The sequence below is a fragment of the Strigops habroptila genome, chromosome 1 (genome assembly GCF_004027225.2).
Source record: "Strigops habroptila isolate Jane chromosome 1, bStrHab1.2.pri, whole genome shotgun sequence".
NCBI classification, from domain to species: Eukaryota; Metazoa; Chordata; class Aves; order Psittaciformes; family Psittacidae; genus Strigops; species Strigops habroptila.
In genome coordinates, this window is record NC_044277.2 from 8,002,860 (window position 1) to 8,016,199 (window position 13,340).

A 13,340-nucleotide genomic window follows, 5' to 3' on the forward strand; every position below is an offset into this window, starting at 1 on the left:
GCTGTCGAAACAGTCTTTCCAAAGAAGAAGATGGATGGAACCACAGTATGGATAGCAGGCCAAAAGCTCCTTCTCTTCAGTCTTGTATCCCTGGTACTATGATGCAGTGTTCAAGGCCAGGTTAGACAGAGTCTTGGGTGACATGATCTATTTTGAGGCATCCCTGCCTATGACAGAGGTGTTGGAACTAGATGATCTTAAGGTCCTTTCCAACCCAAACCATTCTATGATTCTATGCAGAAGGTACCAGCAGGAGCTAATCCAGTAAATCCACCACTGGATTCCCTCAGTCCCTTAAAAAATGCCAGGTGAAGGGAAGTACCTTGAAGTATTATTCAATCCAGGTTTCCGTTACTGAGCACGCATGCACTCCCTATGTGCCTTGGGCTCCACATGCTGGCATACTTGTAGGGCTGATAATACACCCAACAGCTAAAAAGAAAACCATTTAGTTTAGGTAAACCAGCCTGAGTATGAACACTCCAGGACTGAGTGATTATTTCTCCAAAGAACTGGTATAAATCAGATCCACTGATACAGGTGAAGCAGCAGCTAAGTCTGAAATATGGAACTTTCAATATTTAGTTCATTCATGCAGCCAAACCCATTTATATTCCAAGTGAGAATACTGCCTTTGGGGAGACATGACTGCGGTTTCATCCCGCATAAATAGGCTCAGATTTACCAGGACAGGTCTTCAGCTGGTGTCAATCTGTGCGACACTGTTGATTTCAGCAGTATTAATCTGGCTGTCAGCAGCTGAGCTGTTCCACTGTGAATGAGAACATGAGGGTTTGAATGACAGTAGCAAAGACATGAGCCATTAAAATGCTAGTTTCTGAAAGTTCCCATTAAAAAAAAAAAAAGTAGAACTTTATATCAATTTATGAATATGTGTTATATTAGATTTTCAATTATTGATGCCAGTAACTTCAGACACTGTACTTTCTTCCTTGCCCTCAAAAACAACGGCCTGACTATTGTGTTCATCTATTCTTAAATTTTCATAACTTCCTCTTGGCTATTTATGTGGCCATTATGTGGGCAAAAAAGATGTTCTCATTGTTTTGAACCAGTACCAGACGTTTGTGACAACAGCAACAATACTCTGAGGTATCCAGTGTTTTTCCTGAACAATTGTCTATCTCAGTATCTGCTCTCAAAACCCATCAGTTTTTTAATAAAAGCTTTCAAACAGAACTTCGGGGAAAGAAAACCCACAAAACCAAACCAAATCAAACCAAACCACCCCCAAACGATCACACAAATAAGATGCTAAGCTCTGAGAATAATTAATAACCAAATCGAACAGGCCACAGAGAATCAGGAACCTGCCAGAGATATGAGCATGCTGTGCTAAATCCTTGATATAGAAAAGTAGTCTTCTGGAAATAAAGATTTACATAATACTTGCTAACCAATAAAAGAAGCTGGATTTACAGCACATATTGAGTCTGAGCCTCAGCTGGTATAAAAATTAAGTCCTTGGAGTTGATTTGTGGCGTTCACGGGTGCAATGCATTATTCATAAACATTAGCTCAACTATTTGAACAACTGAGGGAAGAGCAGGGGAGGAATCAACCTTTGGGTTTGCCTCCTGCAGATGTTTTTCTTGATGCACATGAAAAGAGAGAAAAATAAATGGGTTAACAAACTATGAAAGGATGAAGAATCCCAACAAAGATTGCGCACATTCCTGAAGTGGCACTTCATAGGTTGTCCTGCTTCATTTCATGGTCTCCTGGACAACTAATTTTATGACATGCTCCAAAAAATTACTTCACCCACTCTGGATAACGTGTACACCCTGGTATTTCTATTCTCTAGACCAGTGACCACAGAATTACATAGCTATTAATTCACAGGCTTCTTTCCTTCTACTTGTGCAGCAATATCCTTCTGTCTCTGGGATGGAGTTGGCCACACAAGGAAGGAAATCTCTGTTCTGCTGGAAATTCACTGTGACCAGTGTCATTGCTCCCAGTTGGGTCTAAGTAAGACTGGAATCAGATTTGACCTTTTTAATCACACACTGAGGCTCCCCAACACTGGAAATATGCCAGTGAATTCTCAAAGTTGGTTAGATTATCCATATCTTTGGTTGGAAAAAAGCCCAACAACCCATGGCACAAGCCAATGAAATCTCATGTAGTGTAAAAGAATGAGGGCTATAAAACATAACCATCTCCTATCTCAGGCTGGTTTTCTGTTGGTCTCCCCTTCTAGCCCATGTGTTGTTTCTAAAATATTTTGTTAGGAAATGCAGACAAGTTTGTTTTTCATATTAAAGAAAATCAGAAAGAAAGCTTATAAGATGTTTAGAAAAGATATGAATAGATCCCCAAGAGATTAAACCTGTTTGGAATATGAAATATTGGAGGACCAGTTTTCCCTCTATGGCCCAAGTATCCAAATTCTGCTTTCTAACTCTACTAACATGTTATTCAAAGTTTCCTTTGGTATTTGGTTAGTAAACATTTCTCTTTTAACAGAGCTGCTTTCAGCCTCTGTTTCCTGGGGAAATGGAGCTTATGCAATCATTTTGTACGTGTTCATGTCTGTCTGTCTGTGTCCCTTTGCAGTAGTGTTTGAGCCTCTTGGCCAAAATGAAGCCAAATTTGACAGGAAAAGAGATATCTCTCTGACAATCACATTCCTGTGTGTTTTGTGAAAGAAGGCATTGAGGAAGTAGAGAAAGGCCATAGGAGTATTGCACCTTTGGGGAAAGTGTTTATTCATGCACTATTAGATGCCAGAGAAGCCACACAGCTGAGACCTCTCAGACAGCCACCTGCAGGAAAACAACTTCAGCTGGAGTTTGCAGTCAGCCACCAGACACAAATCTGTGGGGGAAGCAGCTTTACTGATGTCAAATACTCACAAAAGCACTGCTGCTTTAGGCACATGTAGTCCACATGCGCTCAAGTTCTCAACTTTTAATTCTTTTTAAGCTTCCTCTCCTTCCACCCTGTGCCAGTATTTTGCCTTAATTTAGTCTCAGGTAGAAAAGCAAAAAGGGTGGAAACAAAGGTATCCATTTTTGCACTACCAGCTTAGGGAGTAAAATATTAAGTCTGTCACAAGTTCTTCCCAGGACTCTTTCAAAGTGCAAAGATACAGTCACCTTCCAGTGGATATAGAGTGGTTCTATGTCAAGAAGGTGAATAAATTGAGTGTCTATATGGGCTGTTTTAGAGACCTCAGTAGAAGGAGGTGTCACCTATGGAAAACATCCACGATACACATTTTTTATTACCATAGAGTTCTAGAGCAGGTCACTGCCCGAAGATTTGCTGTTTGTGATCAGTGTCCACCTTGCTCCATCCTTGTCTAGTGTGATAAAATTTCCCCTCTCTCCTGGACTGAGGGTACCACACAGAGTACTCACTGTTTCCTTTTAAGCTTATTTTTCCTTCTAGGCTTATTTTTCCTTCCTCTTCCTTCTATCAGCCTTTTGGAGCAGATGTCATGATATAGACCTGTATTCAACCTGAGGGAAAGGGAGAAGAACAGGATGGAACAAGGCCCTGAGCACACATGCTCAGGCAAAAGGTTGGTGCAGTTGATGTCTACATTGATCTAACAAATGCTTTTCTTCATGAACTAATAAAATGGTTTCCTGGGTTCTGGAAGTACTTCTTTTCCATTAACATGGCTTTGGTCCATCTCTATTTAGTCATGCCTGAAATTGTTGAGTTCCTGAGGAACTGCTGTGCTGCACATGTTCAGCCAGGACAGGCTTCCCAAAGGGAATTTGGACTAGGAGGACATATTTTGGGACACTGTGTGAGGCAGGCACAGCACATGAGTGGGGAAGGAAAAGGAGAAGATCCCTGCATGGAATCCACAGAACTGTTCTCCTGAGGTTGCATTAGTTATTCCTGGATTTCAGCACTGAAATAATACAGAGGGTAAGTCCTGTATCCCTCACAATTAGCAATAATTGTGGCCAGTGTGGTCTTTTTGTTTTGTTTTAAAAGGAAAGCTAAAAATACAACCTGTACATCCATCAGCTTTGAAAAGCATCCAGTTTCATTGAGGTGGTTGCACCTATTGTTAAGTTGAGGCTCAATGTGACATCAGTAGCAGCACTAGATGCCAAAGATGGAAGCTCTTCATCATGTTCTACAAAGTCATTTTCTGCCCTAAAGCTGTCATGATGATACCCACTCCTTACTTGGCAAGGGAGAAGTTTGTTGACTTAGAGTCCTGAAGGGACCAACTTGACTTGGGCTGACTTTGGGGGCTGATTCTAATGCAGTAAAGGACCTTTCTCACTGTTCCCATTCCAGCAGCCTTTTTGACTTAACTGTTCCTTTCTACTAGGTTACAACATATAGTCTTTATGTCTGCAATGCTCAGGACTCTTGTTTAGGTCCTATCATAACACGGTTTCAATCCCTGAACAGTGCGTTCAAGCTGCAATACAGTGGGATCTATTTTAGCTGTAGTGAAGCTGCTCCCCTGATCCCATAGGGTCTTTCAGCTCCATGCAGGCTGGTTTCCATTACTCCCACTCATGCTCACTCCCTGACCTCCATTTGGTCCATCACAACATGACCCACACATCTCAGACTGTCCTTCGGGGCATCCCACAGAAACACCTCTCAGAACAAACGCAAGTGCTCAGTTTTAGCGGAAACTGGAATTTCAAGGAAAAGTGGTCACTTTTGACCATTAACTTCTAGCTTAATTTGGAAGGCTCTCTCTACTGCCTTTTCCAGTCTTAATCGTTTGCTTTTTCCATCTCAAAGGCGATTCTCTGGCATAGTATGCCTGGTTCCTGATGGCAGCCCTTGAGGGGCTGGCTGGCTGCACTCCCAACACCTCATGGAGCAAGATTCAGCACAGAGCCAAGAAAATGCACAGTTTGCCTCCATGACTGAGACACCACAATGCCCTTGGAGGTAGATAGTTTCCTTTATTTTCCGTAACTTCAAGTTGTTACAGGCCATAAAGGCAAGGGGTTCCATAAAGGCAAGGGGTTCCCCAGAAAAGCCACCCTTCTCTTTGTACATAGGGGACTGTTGTCCTCATCTTGTGTAACCTCCCAGAGGCACCTTAAGAAGAAAAATCTCGGACCCATTTGAGGCCTCAAGGTGGCTGCTAAGACTACAAGTAAGGTGATCAGCTTAGAAGAGCTTTCATGTGTTAAAAGCCTCTTGGCATTTTTTACTCACCATGTGCTGGATCGGGGTCCTTGAAATGTGCCTGGGAAAGTGTCTGCCCAGGTAATATAGTGGGTTCCCTCAGGGTACCAGTGATGGAGTACAGCTCCTGGCAAAAGGGACTTACCTCCCTCTCGCCTTGGGACCCCAGGCTTACTGGGTTTTTTGGAGCAGGGAAGGGCCTGGATTGAAAGCAAGTCCTCTAGTGATTAGACTCAGGAACTGAAAAGAAGGGAGGGGGAGGGATGCAAAGGAATATGTCTGAGGCACAGTCAGAGGGCTGGAAGAGTCTCAAGGTGTCCTGTCATATCTGCCCCAAGGCATAAACTGCATTAGCTAAACTCTTCCTGACAGACGTTTCTCTAACCTGGCCTTCAGGGAGAAAGACTTTCCCTCTAAGCACTCTGCAGTAACCTGTTCCAGGCCTTCGCTGACCTCAGAGAGTTAAACCTAATGTCTACCTTAAGCTTCCCTTGCTGCAATGTAAAAGTTCACTGTTCTTTGAGCATACTAGAGGAATTATTTCTTTCCTCTTCATTGAACCATCTAACCAGTTTAAACATAATATGCCTGTTTCCACTGCAACCTCTTCTCCTCCCCCAGTTCTCCCACTCTGCTCAGACATCATAATTTCTTTCTCTTCCTGTTATCTTTAAGATGCCCAAAACCAGAACTAGCACTGAGACTAGACAGAGACGTTCCTAGAGTTTACATGCTTCCCACTTTTTCTTAACATACAATCCCCAAATTAGTTCTGCAGGAAGACACCTATTCCCACCAAACTGGTTGCTCCCACTGAGGTGAAAGACTGTCAAGCCAGAACAAGCAGTCACCTGAATGGTCACAACCCTGTAACATCATTTAAATCTGATAGGATAAAATGTTTGACAATAGCAACAAAATCTCAGCAGCAGCAGAAACCACCCTTAGGTATGCCCTGACAGAACCTGTAGGACTTTACTTCTTTCCTATTCTGTTATTTTCCCTGTGCTAGTTTTCCTATAGCAAATGCATGTCAGTCTGGTTCCTTCATCCATGGAGAAAAAAGAAGTCAGTGCCGCTGATACAACTGAAAAGCCTGAGTCAACCCTGTTCAGGATTCCTGTTGTCCTGAACTCCTTTATGAACTGACTATTTCAGAGGATCTCTGCAGGATGTTTTCTATTCAAACCTTGACTTGTATCATCATCAGACGTAGCCTTCATGTGCTGCTGTCCAAGACATAAAGATTTTGAAAAACCTCAGGCTACACCCCAGAGCCCCACTCCAGCTATACCTCCAAGGCAAGAGAGCAGCACGGATAACCCCCACTGGAGATAACTCTCCTACCAGCTAGCCATCCCACACTAAAGAATTTAATCTGGGCTAGATTCCCATCTCACTTGAGCAAATTTCGTGTGAGATAGATAGTGTCAAAAGTCTAACTACAGCAAAGATGAAATCACACCAGAGCAGCTTAATCACCTTCTATGGTACGTACTCTGTCTCACATATCTTCTAGATCTGTCACAAATCTGGTGTTCTTTTAATCATTATGGTTTTGACCAACATATGCTAGGCTGTTTCTGATCTTCAAAGTGTTCAAAATGGTCAAGTTCCACTTGTTTCAACATCTCTGTAGATGTTGAAAGCATGCTGATCGATTGATAATTCCCTACCTCTTCCTTTTCCTCCACATCAACAGAGCCATATCTGCCCTTTTATTTCCCTCTTATATCTCATATATCCTTCAAGACAGTGCCTAGCCAGTTCTCTGATTTGAACAAAAAATCCGTCTTTTCACAGAATTCCCTTGCCTACCTTTTGCTTACTGTAGACTGAATTCCTCTTTCCCAGTCATTGGTGTTAGCGTGGCTTTGGCTCATAGCATTTTTAGTGAAAGTTTAAATGTGAAACGCATTAACCACTTCAGCCCTCCAGGCATTATTAGCTTTCCTTTCTCACTAAGTGGAGGTCTAGCTCCTTCCTTCATCTTCCTCTTTCTGCTGAAATATTAATAGAAAGCTTTTTATTACCTTTCACATCCCTTGCTAGTTCTATATCGTTCTGTGCTTTGGCCTTGATGATTTTGTCTCTACATGCTCCAGCAATTCATTTACATGCATCTTTAGTAAACTGACCTAGTTTCCACTTCTTGCATGTCCTCATAGACCATCTGTCTGATACATGCAATTGCCAGCAGTGCAGGCTGCATTTTACCTCCAGTCTGGAGACTGGGAGGAACCAAGGTCCTCTACCAACTCATATTCAACAGGACAAGGTTATTAAGAAGAAATACTGTAGGATCATTGCTTCTGTGAGTGAAGAGTAACCTCAGTGTTGCACTGGGTTGGAGAAGTGGTTGCCTAAGAAAGAGTTGTGCCATCAAATGATAAAAGGTATCAGCTCTCTGTATTCAATTATCAATGTCTCTCATTTACACACCCTCCTTGAAAATTGGGGCATGGCAATTCTGAAGAGGAATAGGGTATGGTATTAAATACTGTAAAAGACCGTATTAAATGGTCTCAGACACACACCAGTGTGCATTTTAAGCTTTTCTTAAAAGTTTTGCTCTAGAGAAAGCCAAAATGGCAGCACATTCACACCAAGCCCAAAGCCTGCATTTCCTGTATCATCTTGCCTGTAAGCATTCCAGGGAGCTGTAAGTACTTATTGAGAGCTAGCTGTTTCCACTGTACTTTCCTGTGGAGAAGCATGGTAAAGAAAGTGCTGGAGTAAATTATCTGCTGGTTGAGTTATTGTTATGAATGATAAAACAGATGTTTCATATGCATGAACTTTTCATGATCTTGGGCCCCGGGCTGGGTAGATAATATGAAATCCTATTACACTGTGGAACAAGGAGTTGGAGTGGGCATATAAGCCCCAAATCTAGCTCCTGCTGATACAGTTTTTTCCACAGTTTGTCCCTTAAACCACACACGTGCTAGTTCCTGCACATCCAGCAGCATTTCTGTACCGATTCTTAGATGGAAGTGAGACTTTTGGCAATTTATTTGGAAAAATCCATTAAATATATATTCCTTTTCCCCAGCTAATGCTAAGCCCAGTGCCCTTCAATGTGCTCGGGGTCTCTGGAAGGTTTCTGGGCATGACTGTTTCTGTTGCCTTCTCCCAGGTGAGAACATTTATTCTTACACCTACTATTAGCATGCCCTAGGCTTTGCAAGAGAAAATGCATCAAAACCCTTTGCACTGCCCCTGAGACACAAAGCAGCTATAAAGCAAGCTAAAGCAGTTAATTGCTCTGCTTCCCCAAAGCAATATAAAGGAGCTGGAGTGTCCTGAAGATTCTGGCATTTACAGAGTTATTTCTGTTGCATGAAAGGCATAACCCTTAAAATCATAGCCATAATGCCCAAAAGGGTTTCAAATCGCATAGTCCAACTTTTCACACTGAGGTGAGCTCAAGGTTAGCAGTAGGTTACAACTGATGGTGTCTGCTTGTGTCTTTTGTTAAACTGAAGGTGTTTACACAGTATGTTTCTGGAGACTGATTTGTACCTGCACATGCAGAATGTCTGAGGTCTCAGAAGAGATTCGCACACCTAATCCTCAGTCTATTCTTTGTTTGCTGTGCAATTTTCATACCTACTGTAGAGTGTCTAACAGGAACCAGCACTGGAGATAGTAGCAGAACTCTCTTCGCCAAGTAACCCTTGGGACTTGAACCAGTATTCAAACTTTTGAGCTTGCCACTGTATGAAACACTGTACCCCCACACTTGGGAACCAGGCAAAGCCTCCCTCCAGCTCCAGTGGTGGGAGAGAACAATGCCTCATTGACAGCTGCCTCTCCAGTGGGCCTGAGCACATGTAGCAGAGCTGAAAACCGCCAACATGCTGTATGTGTTGATCTAAGACCAACACTAGATTTAATTGCCTTATTTTTTCTTTGTAAACAGTGTGAAATGTGACGGAGTTTTGGTATAAATGACTCTGATCTTGAGTAATTCCTTGCAGCACTTCCTTGCATTCACCCTACTAATCATGCGGTTAGGGAAATGCTGCTTGAAAGATGTAGTAATGACTTGGAGCCCAGCACAAGCAGTAAAATATTGCTCTGTTTTAGGAAATATTGTCATTATCCCATAAGTATGGCATATCTGCATAGTATCTGCCTTAGCAGATGGAGAGAAAATTATATTACATCATCACCTTGTCATGTGGAGTTGGCAGGAATTCTGGGAGCTGTTCCTTAAATCCATGTTCTGATAAGAGGAGAAAGGGGAAAGACATGAGCGACAGGTAGAGCTGTATCAAGGTAGAAGGTTTAACTTTTTAAATAGCTTTTTAACTGAGACAGATATACGATGATACGTATAAGCCAATCCTCCCCCAACTTGGTCAAAGTTTCTGTGTATTGGAGCCCTTTGCGTGCAGTTTATGCATGTGTTGAAGTAATTTACTTGGCCATATTTTAAAAAAGCAGAGATATTTAGTTTCTTTTACTATATAAAATAAAAGTAACTGCAACATAGGCCAAAGCAATGTATTCAGTTTGATGCTATATGCTACTCACATCAAAACCCTCAGCAATAGCTCTAAGAGAAGATCTGTAGGACCAAAAAAAGTGGCATTCATCATATCTTCCATTGTAAATAATAAACCTGAGCTGGCTGCCTGGGCTGCCACCACAGCTATTTGAGTCAGTGGAGTTTATAGTTCAGTTTATCCACCCACCCTGCGGGTGCACCCTGTGAACAGCAGGAGGTGAACTATCATTCCCTCACTTTCATGGATGCTACTGGTTAGCTCTCTGTTGACCATAAAGGCAGCTTGATTTTGTTTGGTCATGTATCAACAAACTGGAGATGTCCACTATGTGATGTCAAACCTACTTACTGACTTCTATGGGAATCTGCAGAAGTCACCCTCCCAAGGAACTGCATGGTTTGGGGGGTTGAGTTTCTTTTGTGTTCAGATGCATACATGGGGGTCTGAGGCACCAGCCATGTTTGACATGCTGGATTGGTACCATTAAAGGAGGAAGAAAGAGTCGAAAAGAACAGATTAAAATCTGGGGGAACTGTTATATATCCTGCTTCAAAATCCTTCATTAAAAAAATGATATATGCCTATACATATTAATGCAATTGCCTCTGAAATCTCTGTACGATACAACATAGACATACCTTGTGCATTACCACCAGCTCAAAGCAGGGCCACTTTTGTAGGATTTAAGACCACCTTTCTTATTTCCTGTGAACTGCAAGTCACAGAATATCACTCAGTTGTTTGCAATTGGGTCATGCTAAAGGTTTATCTGGAAAAGCAACCAGCCATGGCTGGGAACAGCAGGAGACTGAGCTGCCACCACTGCTCTTGCTGATTTGTTGCAGTGATCTAATCAGATTCCCTTTGGAGAGACTGGTAGACCTTGCCTCTGCTATAAGCCTGTCTCATTTTAACTGCTAGACATTGTTTCCTGGCATAACTTCTTTTACTTTATGTTTTCTCCATGTCTCCAAAGGGTACCTCATTCTTCTTACCTAGCAACTTAGAGAAACCAAATTTTCTAATGACTTAAAAGATAGCTGTCAGTTGAGCAGTCCTTTCATCCATCAAAAATGTGCCTCAGAGTTGTACAGGGCATATTTTATCTTACTTAGGATATTATGTGCTACTAAAAGCATAAAATATCTGCAGTGTGTTCAAGCTATGCAGTCTCAGTCAGTTTACTGCCATATGCTAAATATCATTTTTGTTAGACAAGAGCTATTTTCATATTAATGTCATTAATGGTCATTAATTATAGTCCTAGCCATTAACCTCACTGTTGATTTATGAACATGTTTTTTTTCAATACAAACGGCTGGTTGGCTTTCAGCCTATCTTTGCACTGTCTTGTTTGTCTTAGCAAATATTGGCAGAGATTGAACATTTTTCCAGTCATTTGTAATTTCCCCACTATTGTCAGACTAAAAGGAAACATCAGGGAGCCAGAGACCACATCAGCTTCACTTCAAGATGCCCAAGTCAAAGTTATCCAGGCCTGCTGACTTCAAAAAGGGTTTTTTCATGATCTCTGAATTACTAAAACCTCAGAAAGTTGTTTATCATCCTCATGTGATCTTAGTGTGTCACCTGCTTGCTCCCAAATACAGACTGGAAGCACATTACCTTTATTGTTACTAGCATTTAATTTGTTCCTGATACACTTAAAAAAAATCTCTCTTTTTTAACATCTTTGGCTTTTTCAGCTCTGGCTTGTGTCTGATGTCTTCAGCTTCCCTTATCAACAAAATCAGAGAGAAATAACAAAACATATTTCCAACCTTCCTATTTGTTATATGATCTTATTTTTAAAGTGTTTCTATCCATAGCCCTTACTTTTGAATCGCACTTTAAAACTGGTTTGTTCACTTTTTTTCCTTTTCTGATGATCTGACACATTTTTCAGAAATAAAGTCCAATTGTTATTCTTGATGACTCTTACTTTTCTTTCTTTTAGTGCATTTTAGTGCATTTTTGGTTGCAAGCCACAAGCTTATAGGTAAACCTCACTGCTTCCATTCCTGCTATGGGCAATGATGAACAAGTGATAAAGAGTCTGAAACTTCAGCAGGAGAGTCCCAGCATACAGACACATTCTCTGTGAGCATCATAATAATAACAACAACAGCAACAATAACAATAACAATAATAATGATGATGATGATAATAATAGTAATAATACTAATAATATCAATGCCAGCAATCTATTGGTGATTTTGTTGAAGCACCTACCCAAGAGCATCAGAGCAATAAATAGGGCAACAGTTTGATTATCAGGAGAATTAAGGCATGAGCTGACTCTGCCTCTGCCTGGCTCTGTGACCACTGCCAACTTTTTCTCTTTACTTGTCTTTTGAATATGAACAGACAACAATAAATAAAATGTATAGAAAATGTCTATGCCCAAGAAGAATTCAGTGGAGGTTGCATATGCAATCACAAATCTGGTGTTCTTGACTGTCTGAAGACATCTAACTTGCAATGAAAAAGTTTTCTTCTGCATATTTCCTCTTGTTTGTTTGCTTTTCTTAGTGTGCTGTTTCCCAACCATCAGGGTTTTTTTTAATGAGGGAAGAAAGTGGCTTTCTGATCATACATTGCTGTTTGTTTGCTTGCTTTTTTAATATGCTACTGCCATGTATTTCTCCTTTTTGTGGTAAGTGAATAATCCCACAGCGTATTGCATCAGTCTCCACACTATACACCAGCAACACAGCTTGTACCATGTCTGGAGCTGCGCAGCAGAGAGCAGAGATAGGGCTAATATTAACCACTCGCAGGAAGCATCTATCAGCCACAGCCAGCCAGGTGCTGAGAAACACCGTGCTGCTGAGCCTGATGTGGTAGCACAGGTGAGTTTACAGAGAGATCTTGTCTTTCTCTTTTTGCCTCCTGCTTTTATGTCTCTGAACTAGTATTTTTACTGTCAGGGGCCCTGCTATGCCGAGCACAAATATATTTTGCCACACATTCATGCTCCAGCATTGTAGCAAGCTCACAGAGTTTTCTTGAGAATCACCCTAATGAAAAAATGTTGATTTTTATTACTAAATGCATAAATGCTCAAATGAATACATCTGGAATTCCACACAACAAAAGAAAAAGGCAAATCTCTAGACCTAAACTTTCTTTTAATTTCAAAGGTCAGCAGAGAGCAAGGCTCTTCTTGCGTTTCTCAAAATAATTAGGAAGTCTGATGAACATCTCTATATCTCTCCCTGTGTTATGCAAGGTCAAGGTAAACTTTTGTATTGCTCAATTCTTACACTGCATCATCATTATGGCTGTTGCTGAGCATGTTGTGACCTACCAACTGTGAAGGCAATGCAAGGAGCACAGGGACCAGAGGAGGGAAAAACAATTTACCTTCTGGAAGCTACTGAAATCAGCAGAAGATTCCTTAACAGATGATGAGATTACCCTGGAAGGCCATGTTCTTCTTCATGAAGCAACCACTGGCTGAGCTTTTGAGGGCTGAGTGTCACCAGCTTCTGCTCTGGAACACCTTTTAGGAAACTATCATAAAACATGATTTCTGTAGTAATTCAAATTAATTTCAGATTGAACATTTGTATAGGAAACTTAAACTCGTGGCTGTACTTCCAGACTGTCCTCAGCATTTTTTTAAAGGGGTCTTGATCTGAAGATGTTGGAAAACCAGTTTTTATTGGA

At 41.3% G+C, this 13,340-nt stretch overlaps 1 protein-coding gene across 2 annotated transcripts in view; it reads right to left on the reverse strand.

Annotated features, from left to right (window-relative positions):
• Positions 1-13,083, reverse strand: part of CCN4 (cellular communication network factor 4) — a 51,850-nt gene extending 38,767 nt beyond the window's left edge. The window contains exons 1-2 of one of the 2 annotated variants that reach the window (XM_030509334.1): positions 13,035-13,083; positions 9,330-9,382 (exon numbers count right to left, since the gene is read on the reverse strand). The gene's annotated coding sequence lies outside the window, so the exon portion shown is untranslated. Of the gene's footprint in view, positions 1-685; positions 750-9,329; positions 9,383-13,034 lie in introns of those variants that run through there. The other variant, XM_030509343.1, reaches the window with a different exon arrangement.
• Positions 13,084-13,340: the final 257 nt, after the last annotated feature.